General features: G+C 46.4%; 1 protein-coding gene across 4 annotated transcripts in view; it reads left to right on the top strand.

Moving 5' to 3' along the window:
• The first annotated feature begins 920 nt into the window (after nucleotides 1-920).
• RRBP1 (ribosome binding protein 1) overlaps nucleotides 921-22,490 on the top strand; it is a 139,007-nt gene continuing 117,437 nt past the window's right edge. For 2 of the 4 annotated variants that reach the window (XM_040351193.1, XM_040351189.1), the window contains exon 1: nucleotides 922-1,016. The gene's annotated coding sequence lies outside the window, so the exon portion shown is untranslated. Of the gene's footprint in view, nucleotides 1,017-22,490 lie in introns of all 4 variants that reach the window. The other 2 variants (XM_040351190.1, XM_040351192.1) reach the window with 2 other exon arrangements.

Here is a 22,490-nt window from a genome sequence, read left to right as displayed (position 1 = left end):
AGGTGTGGGGTCTGTGTAATGTAAAGGGGTCCAGAGGTGTGGGGTCTGTGTAATGTAAAGGGGTCCAGAGGTGTGGGGTCTGTGTAATGTAAAGGGGTCCAGAGGTGTGGGGGCTGTGTAATGTAAAGGGGTCCAGAGGTGTGGGGGCTGTGTAATGTAAAGGGGTCCAGATGTGTGGGGTCTGTGTAATGTAAAGGGGTCCAGAGGTGTGGGGGCTGTGTAATGTGAACTGGTCCAGAGGTGTGGGGTCTGTGTAATGTGAACGGGTTCAGAGGTGTGGGGACTGTGTAATGTAAAGGGGTCCAGAGGTGTGGGGTCTGTGTAATGTAAAGGGGTCCATAGGTGTGGGGTCTGTGTAATGTAAAGGGGTCCAGAGGTGTGGGGTCTGTGTAATGTAAAGGGGTCCAGAGGTGTGGGGTCTGTGTAATGTAAAGGGGTCCAGAGGTGTGGGGGCTGTGTAATGTAAAGGGGTCCAGAGGTGTGGGGGCTGTGTAATGTAAAGGGGTCCAGAGGTGTGGGGCTGTGTAATGTAAAGGGGGTCTTCCTACATTTTACCCGCAGTTATAGCTGCAGTCCTATAGATTTCAATTTTTTTGTTCTGCATTTTCTGAAAGCGCACCAAAAAGTCCCACATGCTGCATCTTTGGCGCACTGACTTTATTCATCTGGCTTTTTATTGGCAGATAACCCAGTAGGATGACTAAACATATCTAATAAATGTATCTATGGTGCGAGATCCTCTGTGCTCCCAGATCTCTCCTTGTCTGTACAGTATGTAGAAGAATCCATTTCAGCCTAGGCGGTCTCTGTACAGTACAGCTCACATCTGACAATGATGACCACACTCTTGTTTGCTGACGTTAGCAATAAAGTTTCATTGAAAAAAAAAGCCAATGAAAAGAAAAGTGCCACGACTCCAGAGAGTCAGCAAAGAGGCTGAGCCGGCTTAGAGCGGAGTGTGTGCCAGGAGGATCCGAGCAGAGCACTGTCAGAGCAAGCATCCGATCCCTGGGCAGGTAAGTCACCCCTACCTACCGCAACTATCTGCAATACACAGCCAGCCAGCCTGCCTGAGCACTCTGATCGCTCCTATCACAGCTGGATCACATTCCTATAGAATACATAGGATCTGACTCCCCAGGTGATCTCTATGAAGCAGCTGCTGGGAACTTTCCCTCGGTACTTTATTGGGCAGACAGGGAGGGAGGAGGACTACAAAGTCCAGCAAGGATTTCCAGGGCTGGTGATTGCAGATCTTCCATTGCTGTGCGGAGGATCTCTATTGCTAGGAGTTGTAATGTGTAATCCGTGTGATCTTTACAGTGTGGAGGAGACTTTCATCTGAGCGTCTGTAGTGGATGTGATCGGTGATCATGTATGGACTTTGTATGGGGGGTGTCAGTCCACACAGCCAGAGAAGTGCAATGTCCGGATCGCTGAGCCTGAGATTATATAATGTATAGATTGTTATGAGCAGATCTGTGTGATCACATCTGTGATCTCTTCTCTTCTCCCGGGGAGAGAGGAGATCCCGGGGAGAGAGAGAGGGGATCCCGAGGAGAGAGGGGATCCCGAGGAGAGAGGAGATCCCGGGGAGAGAGAGAGGAGATCCCGGTGGATGGGGCTGTGCAGGGGCTGCTGATGGAAAGTTTGATGGGAGCTCTCTATACTAGAGGCTTACGTGTCCACATCTGATCAGAGCGACACGTCTGCTGATCCCATCTAGCGGTGTACTGCCAGGATCAGAGCAATCTCATAGGATGGCCTGCATTACACTACATGGGACGATCTAGACAAGCAGCCTCTTCTTTTTTCTTACTCTTCTTCTTTCTTACTCTTCTTTTTCCTTTTCTTCTTCTTTCTCTTCTGTTTCCTTTTTCTTCTTCCTCTTCCGTTTTTTCTTCATTTTCTTTGTCTTCCTTTTCTGTTTCCTTTTTTTCTTCTTCTTCTTTTTCTTCTTCTTCCTCTTCTGTTTCAAATGTTCTTCCTTTTCTTCTTCCTCTTCTGTTTCCCCTTTTCTTTTCCTTCTTCTTCCTCTTCTGTTTAATTTTTCTTCCCTTTCTTCTTCCTCTTCTGTTTCCCCTTTTCCTTTTTCTTCCCTTTTCCTCTTCCGTTTCCTTTTCTTCTTCCTCTTCCGTTTCCTTTTCTTCTTCCTCTTCCGTTTCCTTTTCTTCTTCCTCTTCCGTTTCCTGTTCCTCTTCCTCTTCCGTTTCCTCTTCCGTTTCCCGTTCCTCTTCCGTTTCCTGTTCCTCTTCCGTTTCCTGTTCCTCTATCCGTTTCCTGTTCCTCTTCCGTTTCCTGTTCCTCTTCCGTTTCCTTTTCTTGTTCCTGTTCCTCTTCCGTTTCCTTTTCTTGTTCCTGTTCCTCTTCCGTTTCCTTTTCTTCTTCCTCTTCCGTTTCCTTTTCTTGTTCCTCTTCCGTTTCCTGTTCCTCTTCCGTTTCCTGTTCCTCTTCCTCTTCCGTTTCCTTTTCTTGTTCCTGTTCCTGTTCCTTTTCCTTTTCTTGTTCCTGTTCCTCTTCCGTTTCCTTTTCTTGTTCCTCTTCCGTTTCCTTTTCTTGTTCCTCTTCCGTTTCCTTTTCTTGTTCCTGTTCCTCTTCCGTTTCCATTTCCTGTTCCTCTTCCGTTTCCATTTCTTGTTCCTGTTCCTCTTCCGTTTCCTTTTCTTGTTCCTCTTCCGTTTCCTTTTCTTGTTCCTCCTCCGTTTCCATTTCTTGTTCCTCTTCCGTTTCCATTTCTTGTTCCTGTTCCTCTTCCGTTTCCTTTTCTTGTTCCTGTTCCTCTTCCGTTTCCTTTTCTTGTTCCTGTTCCTCTTCCGTTTCCTTTTCTTGTTCCTCTTCCGTTTCCTTTTCTTGTTCCTCTTCCGTTTCCTTTTCTTGTTCCTCTTCCGTTTCCTTTTCTTGTTCCTCTTCCGTTTCCTTTTCTTGTTCCTCTTCCGTTTCCTTTTCTTGTTCCTCTTCCGTTTCCTTTTCTTGTTCCTCTTCCGTTTCCTTTTCTTGTTCCTGTTCCTCTTCCGTTTCCTTTTCTTGTTCCTGTTCCTCTTCCGTTTCCTTTTCTTGTTCCTGTTCCTCTTCCGTTTCCTTTTCTTGTTCCTGTTCCTCTTCCGTTTCCTTTTCTTGTTCCTGTTCCTCTTCCGTTTCCATTTCTTGTTCCTGTTCCTCTTCCGTTTCCATTTCTTGTTCCTGTTCCTCTTCCGTTTCCATTTCTTGTTCCTGTTCCTCTTCCGTTTCCATTTCTTGTCCCTGTTCCTCTTCCGTTTCCATTTCTTGTTCTTGTTCCTCTTCCTAGGAGGCAGACAGAGGGGGATCCTACACATGCCACACAAATTCTATTTGGTTTGACAGGAGATAAACTTGGCCATTGAAGTCAATGAGACTGCAAGCCATATGCTTGCAAAATTTCCGTTAAGCTTTAAAAAAAAAAAACTCAGGGATTAACGAGGTAGCGGTATCACTGCTCTGCTGCCCTCTGAAACTGTATCCACTGTGGATCATTTTTCTAAAAGATGGTGGAGAGCATAAACCCAGCCATAAAGGGGAATCCTGCCTAAAGCTAGCCATGGATCAATTCTCAGCTGGTTCAGTGGGGAGCGGGACTGGCCAAAACTTGATCCACCTATGGGCAAACTGGTTGCACCATCTATGACTTGATAACACTAATAACACTACCTATTCTTAAAAAATGTCCACAGTTCTTGCTCCCCCCTGTCAGTGAGTGGCAGCTGCAAGGGAGCACCAACAATGGCTGGGCTGTGGGAGCCTACAGGTGATGTCACCGCTCCCAGAATTTTCAGTTGTTGTCAAGCACTTCATGACACAGGGCAGCCAGAGCTGTGGGGTCATATGCCTGGAGCAGAGTATACTAAGTATACAGATATTTTTTTACATAGGCCATGCAGGAGTGGGAAGGGGACATTTTTAAATCTGAACTGTGTATGTGTGTGTATGTGTGTGTGTGTGTATATATATATATATATATATATATATATATATATATATATATATATATATATATTCCTCAATAGCCACAAAAACTAAATCCACTCTGTATGCTCCAAATCCCTTGATGGGGGAGGGGCTCAGAAGGCTCCACCCACTGCAGGCTGCCTGCAGAAAACTACAGGAGGGGGCGGAGACAAGACCAGTCACCCTGCACAAGTAGAGTGAGCAGCAGTGACCGGTCTTCATTACAGGAAGCTCCTACACAGGGAAAAAGGGGATTGCCGCACAGATCAGGAAGAAATGCACAATGCACCCCAAGATTTAGGATGGAGTACAGATTTTGACAAGATTTATTTATCCCAGTGCTTAGCTTTAGGAATAGTTTGGTAGAAAGGAGAAACGATCCAAAAGATTCTGGAATAGAACGCACCTCATCCCTAAAAGATAGATATGAATATAAGGAGGAAGTGGGATTGTGGCGGTGCTCAAATAACATATGGTATATAATGGCAAATTATAATGTAAAATATTTTAATAGTAAGACATCATAAAAACATTAATATACAATACAAAAAAAAAAATATATGGTTCAATAAAAACCACGTTTTTTTTGAGCAGAACTCCCCAAAGTGTTTGAGATGGTGGTCTCGTAGTTTGAGATGGTGGTCTCGTAGTTTGAGATGGTGGTCTCGTAGATCTCAATTTTTTTTGCATGTGAAACCTGTGTATTTTTTGTGCATTTTTTTTGTTTTTTGTCAATGCCCCTTTCGCATGTTTCCCAGTGGCCAATGTTGTCCCCATAAGAACTCCTATGCAAGAAAAAGACATAGAAAAATAATTCATATTATATTTTATATTATATTTAATATTTTTAATTATTAATATTTTGCCATGAAGATTTGTAAATATAATGTAGCTACAATTGTATGGCGACTTTTGGGACACCCTGTATAATTTATTGTGTTTAGATAGAAGCAGATAAATAGTAACCTTTGCGATACCCTGAGCTCTTTCGTGGTTCATAATTTGCAAGAAGGGTCAGATAATAGACATCCCTTTCATTTCAAGTTGACACAATGTCAACAGGAAGTGGGAAAGCATTATGTGTCTCGGTGCCGCTCAGGCAGGAAGTGATGGTGGTGTTTGGAATATTATAACAAGCCAGTAAAACAGGGAGGTCACGAAGAATGCCTCTCTATTCTCAATCTTGGTTTTCACATGGTGGAGCTGACCCACATCTAGTATTAAACTGGCCTTCAAGTCCTAGAGGGCCCTTGTGCAGTTGCACACTCTGCATAAATGGAATGTCCACCCTAAGGCCCGATGCACACGAGACGATGTTAAACGCGCGTTCAGAGGCAGTTGGACACTTTTTTTCAACTGCCCCTCAACGCATTCAATGTTATCCTATGTGTCCATGCACACAGTCTTGTTTTTAGAAAGTTGCGTTTAACCTTGTTTTTCCATAAGCAAAAAAATGGGTTCAGACGCAAAAGTTTTCCACGTTTCAGATGCTAAACGCGGTACCGGCATTTTGCAGCGTTTTAGTTTATAAGCGTTTTTAAAGGTGACCTATTTTTTTTACATTAGAAATCTAAAAAATTATGGCAAATTATGAAAAACCACAAATAAAATAAATATATAATGTAATTACTTGCATTGCATTGTGGACAATCCACAATGTGTGGCAGGTGACGTGGCAAGTGGACAATCCACAACTTGTGGCAGGTGACGTGGCCAGGTGATGTGGCTAGTGGACAATCCACAACTTGTGGCAGGTGACGTGGCAAGTGGACAATTCACAACTTGTGGCAGGTGACGTGGCAAGTGGACAATTCACAACTTGTGGTAGGTGACGTGGCAAGTGGACAATTCACAACTTGTGGCAGGTGATGTGGCAAGTGACACGATAAATACACTGCTGCTCTCTCAGCTGCTGCTACTCACTCTGGTCTCACAAAATGGCTGAAATGGTCAAATAATACTGTTTTTTTATTTATTTTTTTTAGCTATGGGGGGGGGGTCTTATGATGTTTCTTAACTAAACACTTATAGACGCAAACGCAGCTAAACGCGGGTGCAATAACCAGCAGGAAGTATAGCCAAGTCCTGCACTCCCTGCAGCTGTGTACTAGTCCCTGGCCTTAGGTTCCTAGACAGCCTGTAATTGGACAAGGAATGAGTAGCCGCACACTGATGACCTCATCACTTTGCCTTTTTCTCCCGGCAGGAAGCTCCCAGTGTTAGACAGTCAGCAATATGCAAGGTTTTACTGTCTGTATCACAGTGAAGGCCCTACCTGTGCCAGTCTGAGTGCTGCTGTTCAAGGGGTTGCCAGAGACTAATATCAAGATTGATTTGGTTACTGTTGTATTTAAAAAGGCAAATCTAGTAATATGTGTTCCATCGCACAAGCCCTAATGCCTGGTACACACGATAAGATTATCGGAAAAATTATCGTCCTGTTTATTTTTTTATGCTAATCTCAGACCAAAAATGAAGTTTGAGTATAAGCCAAGTTTTTCAGCCCTTCTTTTTTTAGGGCTGAAAATACCCCCCTCGGCTTATACTCGAGTCAGTGTACCTGCATTCTTGACAGGCATCCATTTTTTTTCAAAAGTCGCTGCTTCTTCCTGGCGTTCCGTTCCGTGATGAGCATTTGACACTGTTTTCCGCCTATCACAGAGGTCCTCTCATCCTCGGACTCAGTTTCCCAGCAGACACTGTGTTGAGTGTTCCGCCAATCACAGACGTCCTCTTGTCCAAAGACGAAAGAATGTCTGTGATTGGCGGAACACTGAACACAGTGTCTGCTGGGAAACTGAGTACGAGGATGAGGACCTCCATGATAGGCGGAGCACAGAAAGCAACGCCAGGAGGAAGCCGCGACTTTTAAAAAATGGACGCCTGTCAAATATTCAGGTACTCGGGCTGCGGGCACAGTGAGTACCGTATGGCACAGTGAGACTGCAATGGGCACAGTGAGGTATGGCACAGTGAGACTGCAATGTGCACAGTGAGTACCGTATGGCACAGTGAGACTGCAATGGGCACAGTGAGGTATGGCACAGTGAGACTGCAATGGGCACAGTGAGACTGCAATGGGCACAGTGAGTACCGTATGGCACAGTGAGACTGCAATGGGCACAGTGAGGTATGGCACAGTGAGACTGCATTGGGGACAGTGAGGTATGGCACAGTGAGACTGCAATGTGCACAGTGAGTACCGTATGGCACAGTGAGACTGCAAAGGGCACAGTGAGGTATGGCACAGTGAGACTACAATGGGCACAGTGAGTACCGTATGGCACAGTAAGACTGCAATGGGCACAGTGAGGTATGGCACAGTGAGACTGCAATGGGCACAGTGAGTACCGTATGGCACAGTGAGACTGCAATGTGCACAGTGAGTACCGTATGGCACAGTAAGACTGCAATGGGCACAGTGAGGTATGGCACAGTGAGACTGCAATGGGCACAGTGAGTACCGTATGGCACAGTGAGACTGCATTGGGGACAGTGAGGTATGGCACAGTGAGACTGCAATGTGCACAGTGAGTACCGTATGGCACAGTGAGACTGCAAATGGCACAGTGAGGTATGGCACAGTGAGACTGCAATGGGCACAGTGAGTACCGTATGGCACAGTGAGACTGCATTGGGGACAGTGAGGTATGGCACAGTGAGACTGCAAAGGGCACAGTGAGGTATGGCACAGTGAGACTACAATGGGCACAGTGAGTACCGTATGGCACAGTGAGACTGCAATGTACACAGTGAGTACCGTATGGCACAGTAAGACTGCAATGGGCACAGTGAGGTATGGCACAGTGAGACTGCAATGGGCACAGTGAGTACCGTATGGCACAGTGAGACTGCATTGGGGACAGTGAGGTATGGCACAGTGAGACTGCAATGTGCACAGTGAGTACCGTATGGCACAGTGAGACTGCAATGTGCACAGTGAGTACCGTATGGCACAGTGAGACTGCAATGGGCACAGTGAGTTATGGCACAGTGAGACTACAATGGGCACAGTGAGTACCGTATGGCACAGTGAGGTATGGCACAGTGAGACTGCAATGGGCACAGTGAGGCGTGCAAATGGGGATTGTTGACCCTCTTTTCCGCTTACAGTAGCTGCTGCATTCTCACCCTAGGCTTATATTCGAGTCAATACGTTTTCCCAGTTTTTTTTGTGGTAAAATTAGGTCCTAAGTATATACGGTACAAAAATTCTCATACAATAGAATAAAAATTCAGAAGTGATGTAATGTAGTATATTTGTATTGTATATTCTAACCACACCTGTACTACTAATTAAACGAAAATTTGTACCATCTGGTATCGTACGAGATTTTTTCTTTTTTTTTGTGCATGTCCCATTGGTTAATATTGGATGAACTGTCGTGATTGGCTCTCGAAAGCTGTGTACTAATGATCAGATTATCATACGATTGTTTCGAAAGCCGTATCTTTTGTACGATTTTTTTTTTTTTATTGTGTGTACGGGACTTTAGTCTTTACAAGAGGCAAAACAATTCTATGTGGTCCTTGCAGCTGATACAGCGTCATGTTTCATGTCTGGAACTGGGTCAGGTTGTAGTAAAGGGTCAGCAAGTGCTAGGAGTTAAGACCGTGGCCTCAGTCACACGGGAATACCTATTCGCACACACGTGCAAAGGGCCATTTTTTCCAGGTGTTCAATGCATCTACATGCAGGCAGAGCTGTTCATGTCTATTGGGATGTAGCAGCCGTACGAACACAGCCGCTGGTCCCAATTTGACAGCCGTGCACAGATAGTGTGGGATTGGGGACATGAACCCACACGCCTGTCCAGTTGGGACTAGCAGCTGTGTCCATGCAATGGACGCGTCCCAGTAGATATGAATGGGACTGCCTGCATGTAGATGCGTAGACAAAAATGGCCCTCCTCATGGGCATACGCATACATATGCCCAATTCACGGCCTTATAATATACACTATTAACCAGATTCAGGTAGATGTGCCTAACTTTAGGCGGGCGTAGCGCATCTCATATACGCTACGCCGCCGTAAGTTAGAGAGGCAAGTACAGTATTCACAAAGAACTTGCGTCCTAAGTTACGGCGGCGTAGTGTAAATGGGCCGGCGTAAGCGCGCGTAATTCAAAGTAGGCTGTAGTGGGCGTGGTGTATGGTAATGAATCGTGACCCCACGTAAATGACGCGCCTAACGAACGGCGCATTCGCCGTCCGTGGACGTATCCCAGTGCGCATGCTCAAAATCACGTCAAATAGTCAATGCTTTCGACGTGAACGTAACCTACGCCCAGCCCCATTCTGAATCGGCTTACGTAAACAACGTGAAATTCGACCGCTGTCCCGACGTCCATACTTAACATTGGCTGCGCCATCTTTTTGGTGGTTTATCTTTACGCCTGAAAAACGCCTTACGTACGTTCGTGAATAGGCGTATCTTGCTCACTTACATATTCTCTGCGTAAATCGACGTACACGCCCCTAGCGGCCAGCGTAAATATGCAGCTAAGATACGACGGCGTAGGAGACTTACGCCGGTCGTATCTTAGCAACAGACAAGCGTATCTCATTTTGAGTATACGCTTAAAGATACGACGGCGCAGATTCAGACTTACGACGGCGTATCTACTGATACGCCGTCGTAAGGCTTTATGAATCTGCCTATTTATTACCAAAAGTATTGGGACACCTGCCTTTACATGAACTATAATGGCATCCCAATCTTGGTCCGTAGGGTTCAATATTGAGTTGGCCCTTCCTTTGCAGCTATAACCGCTTCGATCCTTCTGGCAAGGCTGTCCACAAGGTTTAGGATTATCTATGGAAATGTTTGACCATTCTACCAGAAGCGCATTTGTGAGGTCAGGCACTGATGTATACGAGAAGGCCTGGCTCCCAGTCTCACCCAAAGGTGTTTTATCAGGCTGAGGTCAGGACTCTGTGCAGGCCAGCCAAGTTCCTCCATCCCAAACTCGCACATCCATGTCTTTATGGACCTTGTTTGTGTACTGTTGCGCAGTCATGTTGGAACAGGAAGGGACCATCCCCAAACTGTTCCTACAAAGTTGGGAGAATAAAATTGTCCAAAATGTCTTGGTACGCTGACACCTTAAGAGTTCCTCTCACTGGAACTAAGGGGCCAAGCCCAACACCTGAAAAAACAACCCCACACCATCAGGCCCGGATTTACTCCCTTTGCCGCCCCAAGGCCAGGTCCTTCAATGCCGCCCAGTACAGGGGGGGCATTATCCACGGGCAAATTTCTTGCCGGACACTGAGAAGTGGGGGGTGGGGGGTACGGGTTGCTGACAAAAATGACATTGAGCATTGGGGAGTGCTGCTGCCGAAAATGAAATTGAGAACCGGGAGGGGGGGTTGCTGCTGCCAAGAACTATCTCACCTCCTCTTCCCTCTGTTTTTCTCCTCTCACCATCCGCATGACAGGGGGGAACTCCCGAAATGAAAGTAAAAGTGTCCTCTCCTCTCAGCCGCAGTGCCGCCCCTGCACCCACTGCCGCCCCGAGGCCTGGCCTTGTTGGCCTTGTCTGGAATCTGACCCTGCACACCATAATCCCTCCCTAATGATTTGGACCAGTGCACAAAGCAAGGTCCATAAAGACATGGATGAGTAAGTATAGCACATCTTTGGGATGAATTGGAGTGAAGACTGTGAGCCCAGGCCTTCTAATCTGACCTCACAAATGCACTTCTGGAAGAATGGTCAAACATTCCCATAGACACTCTCCTAAACCTTGTATACAGCCTTCCCAGAAGAGTTGAAGCTGTTATAGCTGCAAAGGGTCGGCCAACCCAATATTGAACCCTGCGGACTAAGACTGGGATGCCATTAAAGCTCATGTGCGTGTAAAGGCAGGCGTCCCTATACTTTTGGTAATATAGTGTATTATTATGTTATAGCAGTTTTTCAAAAGTGAGCTCCAGGCAGATGTGGACTAATTGCAATAAAAATAGCCATCGGTGGCCTCCCTGAGCCATAACTAGCCAATAATACTGATTCTCGGTTAAGATAGATCTGGAAAATGGAGAACTATGGGAAGCGGACGAAGCTGTTGCGAAATTCCTCCTGTCCATAGAGGGATGAGTCAGTAACATTTTTGGAAAGCATTGGCATAGAATAAGGAACTCAGTCACTATCAGTGTTTCATCACTGTGCATGTAGTTGGACGTAGAAATACAGTATATGCATATACAGTATCTCACAAAAGTAAGTACACCCCTCACATTTTTGAACATATATTTTATAATATCTTTTCATGTGACAACACTGAGGAAATGACACTTTGCTACAATGTAAAGTAGTGAGTGTACAGCTTGTATAACCGTGTAAATTTGCTGTCCCCTCAAAATAACTCAACACACAGCCATTAATGTCTAAAGCGCTGACAACAAAAGTGAGTACACCCCCTAAGTGAAAATGTCCAAATTGGGCCCAAAGTGTCAATATTTTGTGTGGCCGCCATTATTTTCCAGCACTGCCTTAACCCTCTTGGGCATGGAGTTCACCAGAGCTTCACAGGTTACCAATGGAGTCCTCTTCTACTCCTCCATGAGGACATGACGGAGCTGGTGGATGTTGGAGACCTTGCGCTCCTCCACCTTCCGTTTCAGGATGCCCCACAGATGATCAATAGGGTTTAGGTCTAGAGACCAGTGCATCACCTTTTACCCTCAGCTTCTTCGGAAAGGCAGTGGTTGTCTTGGAGGTGAGTTTATGTTTGGGGGTCATTATTATGTTGGAATTCTGCCCTGTGGCCCAGTCTCTGAGGGGTGGGATCATGCTCGGCTTTAGTATGTCACAGTACATGTTGGCATTCATGGTTCCCTCAATGACCTGTAGCTCCCCAATGCAGGCAGCACTCATACAGCCCCAGACCATGACACTTCCACCACCATACTTGACTGTAGGCAAGACACACTTGTCTTTGTACTCCTCACCTGGTTGCCGCCACACACGATTGACACCATCTTTATCTTGGTCTCATCAGACCACAGGACATGGTTCCAGTAATCCGTATTTTTAGTCTGCTTGTCTTCAGTAAACTGTTTGCGGGCTTTCTTGTGCATCATCTTTAGAAGAGGCTTCCTTCTGGGACGACAGCCATGCAATTTGATGCAGTGTGCGGCGTATGGTCTGAGCACTGACAGGCTGACCCCCCACCCCTTCAACCTCTGCACATAACTGGCAGCACTCATGCGTCTATTTCCCAAAGACAACCTCTGTATATGACGCTGAGCATGTGCACTCAACTACTTTGGTTGACCATGGCAAAGCCTGTTCTGAGTGGAACCTGTCCTGTTTTACCAATGTATTGTCCTGGCCACCGTGCTGCAGCTCAGTTCTCAGGCCTACTATTCAGTAATGGTAGAGTTGTGCATCGCTGCAGTCATATACGATCAGTGCAGGTGTCCGCTGCCATCAGGGCCGGTGCTACCACTAGGCAAACTAGGCAGCCGCCTAGGGCGCACTGCTGCCTAGGGGTGCCCGGACACTGGTTTCCCTCTGAGTCTGCATGCTCTGAAGACTGCAGCATGTAACTAACTCAGTCCCAGGCAGCTGCTTCGTCTGACTGGTAGTGTAATTAGAGACGCATCGCAGCACTGGAGCCAGTGTTGGAGGAAGCCGATGCTTCCTGTATAGCGCTGCCTCCTGTCATATGGTTAGGGGAAAGGGGGTGGAGTCAGGGGTGGGGCCATATAAAATCTTTATTACACCAGTTTAATGATATCATAATTTTGGAGTCTATAACATTTTTATCAGATATTTTTCTGCAGGAGAATAGAAAGTTACTGCTAAAGGTAAAATACCATTTGCCCCCCATTTTTGTCTGTCTGTAACCTAATGACACAGGGCAGAAGACCTGATTTGTTGCAGCTAAGGAATATTTACAGGTCATGAATCTCCTCCAACCTGTGAATGGACAGTGAAAGGAGAAGCAGCAATGATGAGCTCATCTCTTTCACTCTGCTCTCTTCTCCTACCAGCATGTCACTTGTTGCCACATCAGCTCTGAAGCAGGACTGACATGCTTACACTTATAGTGGAGTTCCACCCAAAAATGGAACTTCCACTTTTTGGAACCCTCCCCCCTCCAGGTGTCACATTTGGAACCTTTCAAGGGGAAGGGGGGAGCAGATACCTGTCACATACAGGTATTTGCTCCCACTTTCTGGCATAGATCACCTCAGTGATCTACGCCACTTCCGGCACCTACTCTGTACCCCAGCTATGAAGAAGCACTAAGGCATAGTGCGAAACGTCAGCTTTTCTTTTGTTGTGCTGTTTTTTGCTGTGGCATGTATTTTGTGATTTTTAATTAAAGGAGGAGTTTTTTTGGAGTGCGGCTGTCCCAGCTTTTTTCCTTCATCCTAACCTGCATTTTGATTGCACTGCCTGCACCCTTGGCTCGGACCACAGGAATCAGATTACCTGGTTCTCTTTGAGCGGTTACCCACTCTCTCTACTCTGTACCCCCGCTGTCTTCTGGGAGATGCACAGCTCCCAGAACACAGCAGGGACCAGTGAAGACATGCAGCAGTAGGGAACTGGGAAGTGAAGCCGCAACGCTTCACTTCCTGATTCCTTTACCGAGTATGGCGGCGGCAGCAGCCGATCCGCGAGCGACGGTTCAGCTTCGGCTGCCGACAACCGCCGGGAACCCTGGACAGGTAAGTGTCCATATATTAACAGTCAGCAGCTGCAGTATTTGTAGCTGCTGACTTAATATTTATAATTAATTAATTACATTAATATAATTTTTTTTAGTGGGACCTCCGCTTTAAGAAAATGCATTTCGGGATGTATTAAAGAATTCAGAGACGCATTAAAGCATTATTACTACTTGCCTTCTCTCTAAAGGTCCAGGTCTCTCGCTGGCACCAGCATCTTCTCTTTGGGTGCCAGTTTTCAGGCATTGGCTGGCACAGGATGATGTATCTCCTCCCGTGCATGCATCCTGGCACACAGTGACCATGCCGCTGATTTAAGCTGAGCTGCGCATGAGGTCTGTTTTATCGCAGAAGAGACACCTGAAGTCTTTTCTGCAAGAATTATTCTATACACTGCTTCTCTTATTTATTTATTTTTTTGGGCGGTTTTTGGGCAGTTTTCCTTTTGGAAAAAACTTCAGGGAGCATACACACAGCTGGGATTCCCGACCAAAAGCTCTCCTCACAGTTTTCCCATCGGGAAAACTGATTGTGTGTACGAGGCTTTAGATTATATTGTAATTTTATGAGATGTGCCTCTATGTATATATGTGTGTGTATATGTGTGTGTGTATGTATATGTAGCGTCCGTCACAGAAATACCCTCCCCCAGCATGCCCCGTGAGGGAAACACTCCTCCAATTGGCTGCTGGGGAAAGGCGCCTCTGCCTGGACCCCTCTGGTGCCACCTGCCACCCAGAGATGGAACTACATCTCTGGAGCACAGGCTGACACCACAAGACAGCCCAGAACCCAATTTAGAAAAACAACACGGATGAGAGCAAGGTAACTCTCTCATCCCCCAACTAGATTTGACATAGCACCTGTACTGAAAAGTACACAGGATATATATATATATATATATATATATATATATATATATATATATATATATATATATATATATATATATATATATATATATATATATATATATATATATATATATATATATATATATATATATATATGGTTAAAAAAAGATTCCTGACACCAACATTACACCATTTTCTGTGCTCGTCTGTCTTATCTGCCTTTAAGCCTTGAGGGCTTATTCACAAAGACAGAATGCATGGCCATGAAGAAAAAAATAATGCGCCTCTCCCTTTTTATTAGTTACATAATGTATGGCCTGCATAACTAAGGAAGAGCATGGACACCCAGTACTTCTAATCTAATTGTAATGACATAATTAGATCAAGTCCCTGTGGAGCCAGTCACAGGATCAGTGTGACGTTACAGACAATTGTTGTATTAACAAGACACTTCTGTACTGTCAGTGCAACAAAGACTTCCTGTCCATTCAGCTAGAATGGCATGGCCCAGGCTTAAAGGGTTAGTAAAGGAAAACATTTTTTTTTTCTTTAAAATAACAAACATGTTATACTTACCTCCACTGTGCAGTTCATTTTGCACAGAGTGGCCCCGATCCACGTCTTCTGGGGTCCCTCGGCGGCTGTCTCTGGTCCTCCCCTCAAATACTGACCACAGTCATGCGAGAGAGCTCGCATGGTGGTGAGTAATTGCGGGCGGGCTCCCGTGATATAGCGAGCGGCCATAGCCGCTCACTGTATCACTCGACCCCGCCCCTCGGCGCGCCACGTCACATCACTGGATGTAATTGACAGCAGCGCCAGCCAATGGCTGCGCTGCTCTCAATCCATCCTCTCTAGCCAATCAGCGGCCATGCTGAGCGGCGAAGAGGATCTCCGGACCGAGCGCGGGACTTTCAACGGGTCAGGTAAGTAAAACGGGGGTTGGGGGGGGGGGGTAGTATACACTGAAGTTTTTTAACCTTGATGCATAGATTGCATTAAGGTGAAAAAACATTTGCCTTTACAACTCCTTTAAGTTGGATATCGATTAATATGACTTCTTCAAAGATTCAATCAAATGTTGCCTAATGTGGGTGAAGGGTAGCACCTCGATGGGGCATACACACGGTCGGAAATTTCCGATGGAAAAAGTCCGTCTGACTTTTCCATCGGAAATTCCCATCGTGTGTATGGGGCTTTACAAGCCTTGTCCCAATATAATATAGAAAAAGATGGGTAGCCACTGGCAAATATTCCTGTTACCTATAAATAGGCAGTATTGGGGCACAGCATCAAAGACGAGAAACCAAGAAGATAAAATATAGTCTTTATTTTTTACAATGTTTAAAAAGAAGAATACAAACACTAAAATTGTATCCCATAAGTTGAAAGGAAGTGAACCCCTCTCAATGGCATTAACAATCAGATAAATACTCATATACAGACTCAGATAGTATCAGTCTAGTGTAGATGAGTAGGGCTTTCCTAGTGGCTGTAAAATCAACGCGTTTCACCCAAAAAAATGGCTTCTTCAGGACCCAGAAAAATATAGAGGGTAAACGTTCACTCACCAAGATGGAAAGTACACCCATCAATGTGTAGGGTGGGCATAGGGGCACCATAGGCCCAACATCACAGAGGGAAGGACAGACAAAAGCCAGCCAGGACAAAGTTTGACTATAATATAGCAGACAGGTGTGTTCAGGGCCGATCCGCCCTATAGGCTCACTATGCAAGCCGCTTAGGGCCCTGCAAAGCTGCGGAGGGCCCCCCAAATTACTAGAGGCCCCGCCTGGTGAGAAGTCATTTTCAGCCCCTCACCCCGCTTCTCAACTTGCTGGCTGCATGGGAGAAGAGGTAAGAAGTCAGCACCCTCCGCTTATCAGTTTAATGTAAGATGTCATTTCCGACAGCAGAACACCCCCGTCGGCAGTGACATGTCATTTTTTGCAGCCCCCCCGCTTCTCAACTTTAATGTGACATGTAATTTTGCTTAGGGCCCCAGGGAGGTCAGGATCGGCACTGGGTGTGTTAATCAAAGTGCAAAAGCCTTTCTGCCCACAAGACCAGCATATATGGTTAGAACTAGGGGTGCAACGGATCAAAAAACTCACGGATCGGATCGATCCTCGGATCAGGAGTCACGGATCGGATCATTTTCGGATCAGCAAAAAAAAAAAAAAACGACAAATCTTGTTACACCCACCAGAGTTTTAGATTTCACAGTTTTTCTCAACACAAAACGGAGCTTATATGCTTAAAGGGGAGTTCCAGCCATTTGTATGTTTATTAAAAGTCAGCAGCAACAAAAAGTGTTGCTGCTGGCTTTTAATAAACAGGCACTTACCTGCTCCAGCGCTCCAGCGACGCGCCGGCCGGGGCTCCGCTCCTCTCCCCCCCTCCCCGGCGGGCGTCTTCATCTTCAGTGTGGGCACCCGGCCGTGACAGCTTTCGGCTTCACGGCCGGGCACCCACTGCGCATGCGCGAGCGCGAGCGGCGCGGCACTGCGCATGCGCGAGCGGCGCGGCCCGGCGCCGCGCCGTGTAATTGGCCAGGAGATCGCCTAGGACCTGTGACGTGTCCTAGGCGATCGCCTACAGCAGCCACTTCCTGAAGGCGACTAAGCTTAGTCGCCTACAGGAAGGAGGAAGTGGGACAGGAAGTCCCACTCGTGCTGAAGCCCCCACTCCCCCCCCAAAAAAATTACATGCCAAATGTGGCATGTAAGGGGGAGAGGAGTGGATTGAGAGGAAGTTCCAAATTTGGGTGGAACTCCTCTTTAAATACAGTGTTTGGAAATCCGACTGACTGTTTATTGCTAATGTGACAGAACACCTCTGATTTTCACATTTAAACAGTCCGTCAGATTTACAAATACTGTATTTAAGCGTATAAGCTCTGTTTTGTGTTGAAATAACTGCATCTTGCAATACTTATATGTGCAGCCAAGTGGAAGTCGCAGCCCCATGTACGAAAGTGGTGTCATCAGTTCCCTACTGTGACCTGAACTATCCCAATCATCAGATCCCTTTAGTGTCATTGATCGGCGGGCTGAGTGTCTAGTGAAAATCCCCCCCTATGTGCTCAGTCCATACAGATCCCCCCGATCGCCTCCTCTCTCTTCTCTGGCAAGCAGCAGGACGCCCGGTGCGGCGGCAGCAGCGGCACCCCGTGTGGATTCCTCAAGGTGCAGCATGGAGCTCATCGCTGGGCTGTTAGGAGTCAATGACATATTGAGCTCAAGTGCCCACAAACTTCCGAGGAGCAGCCTGCATCCCCCGCGCCGGGTGGACCTTGATGGCCCCCGCTTCGATAGCTAGGCCGAAGCCGCGGCCTTTCCTATGGACCGGGAGGCCCGTGGATCGCTGTGTGTCCCGACCCGAAGGTGCTGATCCGTACGGATCAGTTGCACCCCTAGTGACAATACTTGATGTGTTCCCACTGTCATATGGCATTCTTGTGCCACAGTGCCTACACACCGTCACGGTTTTATCCACTAACCTCTTTCCTTCATCATTATATTTGACAGGGAAGCCAAAATGCTCCCATACAGGGGATTTAAATGACGCGGGGCATTCAAGCTCCTCCGTTCGCCATGACCACGCTGTGTGTGGACTGAACATGCGCAAATTATTATTATTATTATTTTTTTTAGAAAACAATCCTCGGATCACGTGTGTGCGGTTCGGATCAATCTTTTTCGGTTCGGATCACGGATCAATGACGATCCGTTGCACCCCTAGTTAGAACTTTAAAATGGCATGCAAATATGACACTATGTCAAATAGACATCAAGGGGACCCTAATGGGCAGCCATGCAAATACAGTCAGCTGCAGCCCAAAAGAGGAGCTCCAATACGCCCTCTAGATATAGACGGGGTCAGTCGCCTGAAAATAAACCTGGCCCCTTATGCCGCGTACACACGATCATTTTTCGACATGAAAAAAAACAATTTTCAGCATGTAGAAAAAACAACGTTTTTCCAACTTCATCATTAAAACGACGTTGCCCACACACCATCGTTTAAAAAAAAATGCTCTAGCAAAGCGCGGTGATGTACAACACGTACGACGGCACTCTAAAGGGGAAGTTCCATGCGGATGACGCCACCCTTGGGGCTGCTTTAGCTGATTCCGTGTTAGTAAAAGACGATTTGCGCTTTTTTGTCTGTTACAGCGTGATGAATGTGCTTACTCTATTATGAACTGTAGTTTTACCAGAACTAGCGCTCCCGTCTCATAACTTACTTCTGAGCATGCGCGGGTTTTTAACGTCGTTTTAGCCCACACATTTTTTACAACCCGAAAAACAACATAGTTTAACCACTTAAGGACCACCCCATGTACATATACGTCCACAATATGGCACGTACAGGCACATGGGCGTATAGGTACGTCCTCGCCTATTAGCGGGTGGGGGGTCCGATCGGGACCCCCCCCGCTACATGCGGAGGTCGGGTCCGCTCGGGGAGCGATCCGGGACCACGGCGCGGCTATTTGTTTATAGCCGCTCCGTCGCGATCGCTCCCCGGAGCTGAAGAACGAGGAGAGCCGTGTGTAAACACGGCTTCCCCGTCCTTCACTATGGCGGCGCATCGATCGCGTCATTCCCTTTATAGGGAAGACACGATCGATGACGTCATTCCTACAGCCACACCCCCAAACAGTTGTAAACACATACTAGGTGCACCCTAACTCCTACAGCGCCACCTGTGGTTAACTCCCAAACTGCAACTGTCATTTTCACAATAAAGAATGCAATTTAAATGCATTTTTTGCTGTGAAAATGACAATGGTCCCAAAAATGTGTCAAAATTGTCCGAAGTGTCCGCCATAATGTCGCAGTCACGAAAAAAATTGCTGATCGCCGCCATTAGTAGTAAAAAAAAAATAAAAAATAAAAATGCAATAAAACTATCCCCTATTTTGTAAACACTATAAATTTTGCGCAAACCAATCGATAAACGCTTATTGCGATTTTTTTTTTACTAAAAATAGGTAGAAGAATACGTATCGGCCTAAACTGAGGAAAAAAAATGTTTTTATATATGTTTTTGGGGGATATTTATTACAGCAAAAAGTAAAAAATATTGCTTTTTTTTCAAAATTGTCGCTCTATTTTTGTTTATAGCGCAAAAACTAAAAACCGCAGATGTGATCAAATACCACCAAAAGAAAGCTCTATTTGTGGGGAAAAAAGGACGCCAATTTTGTTTGGGAGCCACGTCGCACGACCGCGCAATTGTCTGTTAAAGCGACGCAGTCCCGAACTGTAAAAACACCTTGGGTCTTTAGGCTGCATATTGGTCCGGGGCTTAAGTGGTTAAAACGTCGTTAAAAAATGCAGCATGTTCGAATTGTTTTTTTTTTAGTTTTTCAGAACCAGAAAAATGATGTGAAGCCCACACAATCATTTTAAATTAAATTTTTTAAAAACAACGTTTTTTTCATGCCGAAAAATAACCATGTGTAAGCGGCATGACTGTTGTTGTTACCTATTTTTTTTTTCTAAGATATAGAGTACTCCATAAACTCCATGCCTGAACTAATAGGAATGTCTGCCAAATATGTATAAGTGTTTTGTGATGGTGTTACTATATGGATTTGTAGGATGTCCCCCTAGGAGCTTTCTGTATGTCAGACACATAGAACCATGTACCACCCAAGATTGCCTGCAAACAGCTATCACTGAACAGCATAAAGAAAATTCTTCTGTTAGTTTTAATCTCTGGTAATAGATTTTTTTTTTTTTTAATAATCTAAACCTTACTAACCAATTAAGAAATGTACAAATATTTATTTTCCAGTAATAATTAAACCTCAACCTGTTCTGAATAATTAGGAGTAACATGAAGAACAAATCATAATTACAAGTTTAGTCAAAGAAAATATTCAATTAAATCCCCAGAAGGCATGACTTCACAAACCAGAGTCATGAGTACAAACACAAATGGAAGTCGGCAATATCAGACGGAGTTAAGTAGAGTCAACCAATATAAAAACAATGGGCCATATTCTGAGTATAGTTACGATGGAGTATCTCAGGATACTCCATCGTATCTCTGTTTTTTGGCCCGCGTATCTATGCGAGTGATTCTTAGAATCATTTTCGCATAGATATGCTTAAGATCCGACATGTGTAAGTCACTTACACTGTCGGATCTTAAATGTAATTACCCAGCCGGCCTCTAGGTGGCGTTTACGTTCAGGTCTCATTTGTTTATGCAAATGAGCCTGATACGCCGATTCCCGAACGAATTTGCGTCGCCTAACCGTCGTTTGCGTAAGGTTACCCCTGCTATATGAGGGGTAACCTTACGCCAGTCCCACGTACGCCATGTTAAGTATGGCGTTGGGTCCGCGTCGTCTTTTCCCGTCGGGTACGTCATTTCCGTAAGTCGTTCTTGAATACGACTTTACGTCAATGACGCACACGTCGGCGTCATTGACGTTTTCCGCAGAGAAAATTTTAAGCCCGGCGCATGCGCAGTTCGTTCGAATCGGGGGCGCGCTTAATTTAAATACAAGCCGCCCCCTTGGAGTTACGCGGGGATACGCCGGGCCAATTACACTACGCCGCCCCAAACTACGGAGCAAGTGTTTGGGGAATACAGCACTTGCTCCTGTAGGTTGGGGCGGCGGAGTGTAAATGGCTTACGCGACGCCCGCCCAAAATCTACGGGAATATGGCCCAGGGGAACAAGACAGACTCAAGCAGGAGGTGAAAAGGGGCCCCACTTGACACCCACCAATGAAATGTTTTTCTGTAAGGGCCCCGTACACACCATAGAATCCATCCGCAGATAAATCCCAGCAAATGGGTTTCAGCGGATAGACCCTTTGGTGTGTACACGCCAGCGGATCTTTTTCCGCGGATATATCTCCCCTGGGATGGATTCCAGCAGATCGAATATTTGCTGACATGCACAACATATCCATCTGCTGGAGTCCATCCCAACAGATGGATCCGCTGGTCTGTACAGACTCACCGAATCCATCCGTCCGAAGGGATCCCCCGCATGCGTCGTAATGATTCAACGCATGCGTGGAATTCCTTATATGACAGCGTCGCGCAATCGGCAAAAGAAAAGCTGACGTTTCGCACTATGCCTTAGTGCTTCTTCATAGAAGCACTAAGGCATAGTGCGAAACGTCAGCTTTTCTTTTGTTGTGCTGTTTTTTGCTGTGGCATGTATTTTGTGATTTTTAATTAAAGGAGGAGTTTTTTTGGAGTGCGGCTGTCCCAGCTTTTTTCCTTCATCCTAACCTGCGACTCAAACACAGAGATGCTCCCCTAAGAAGTCTTCATTAGTGTCCCCCAGCAGGTGTCCCCCATAGAAGATGTCCCCCATCAGAGCCTCCCAGCAGGTGTCCCCCAGCAGTTGCCCCCCCCACAGCAGGTGCCCCCCACATCAGGCGTCCCCATAGATCAGTACTTGTCCAATAGATCCCTGTAACTCGGGTGCGCTGGGAGCAGAAGCACATTACAGGGGGCAGGGCATATGTGGCATCTTTGGTTACTTGGAGGGTGGCATTCGGAGAGCATTTCTGGGAGTGCACGGAATGATTGGCAGCAGCTCCGGCCAACCCAGAAGCCTCTCATCACACCGCCTATGGGAGAAGAGTCGACACACGCAGAGGGGGCAGGGCAGACAGGAGACTGCTACATGCACACCGGACAGAATTAATTAGTGGAGCCTGGTGCCGAAACGTGTTCCTGTAATAGGCTCCGCTGTGGTACCCCCGGATTCCGGGGACAGCGGGAGGTATGCGCTCTTGTCAGTTGCCAGCGAAGAGAGCAAGCGGGATGGGGAACCGCAGAATCCACTACATGCGCTCTGCCTCTGGACATAGACAAGGAGGAGGTAGGGGAGCACTTTGGAGCTTTGGCGCCCCCACCTTTGGATGGATTGATAGCAGCGCAGCCATTGGCTTGAGCTGCTGTCAATCACATCCAATGACTCAGCACGCCGGGGGGCGGTGCCGA

Source organism: Rana temporaria, chromosome 4, assembly GCF_905171775.1.
Source record: "Rana temporaria chromosome 4, aRanTem1.1, whole genome shotgun sequence".
NCBI classification, from domain to species: Eukaryota; Metazoa; Chordata; class Amphibia; order Anura; family Ranidae; genus Rana; species Rana temporaria.
The sequence above is the reverse complement of the archived record's forward strand: the minus strand, read 5'-3'. Positions and strand labels throughout refer to the sequence as shown.